This window comes from Penaeus monodon, chromosome 28 (assembly GCF_015228065.2).
Source record: "Penaeus monodon isolate SGIC_2016 chromosome 28, NSTDA_Pmon_1, whole genome shotgun sequence".
NCBI lineage: Eukaryota > Metazoa > Arthropoda > Malacostraca > Decapoda > Penaeidae > Penaeus > Penaeus monodon.
Genome location: NC_051413.1, coordinates 36,908,179 through 36,908,856, shown reverse-complemented (window position 1 = coordinate 36,908,856; position 678 = coordinate 36,908,179).

Here is a 678-nt window from a genome sequence, read left to right as displayed (position 1 = left end):
ATTACAAATTCTCAGATCCACCCGCAGATAATCCCGAAGAACTCTTCCATCATTTGTCACCGCGCCGCCTCTCTTCTACCTCTTTCCATCCCTTCTGATCATATTTTCCGTATCATTACCCTCGTAAGTGTCCCAAAAAACGCCCCTCGCCCTCCTCAACAGCTCCTCCTGCCCCCTTTCCCCTCTTCCCCGGTGTCAACATGGGTCAAAGACTCTTTAAGACTCTCGGAATTAACAGCCTTAGCGTCACCCTTCTTGTCGGTCGTGCGTGCGTGGGGGGGGAAAAAGTCGGAAAAATTCCCCTTAATGCCTCGAGGCTATTACCCGCGCCCGAGTGATCACCAGAGTCGTATCCCCCGTCTGGGGCGATCTCTGACCTTACGGGTAGGGGATGTAAGGGTCATTATCCCCGGGGTTTATTTAGTGTCCCTGTGCGTGCTGTGCGCGTCGGGGGAAAAACCCGGCGCTGGAATCTTCTCCTGGAAAATTTTTCTTCGGATTGAATGTTGGCTATTATTGCAAGTCACGGCATAACAGTGATAGGCAGTGATAAGTTAGCGGGGGAAGTTATCTTGAGGAAGGCCCGGAAGATGTTAATACTCACCTCGCCGGAGTTAAGAGAAATCTGTTAAGGCGTTATAGCTATCCTAAAACGAATAACACTCGCTCCCCCTAAAA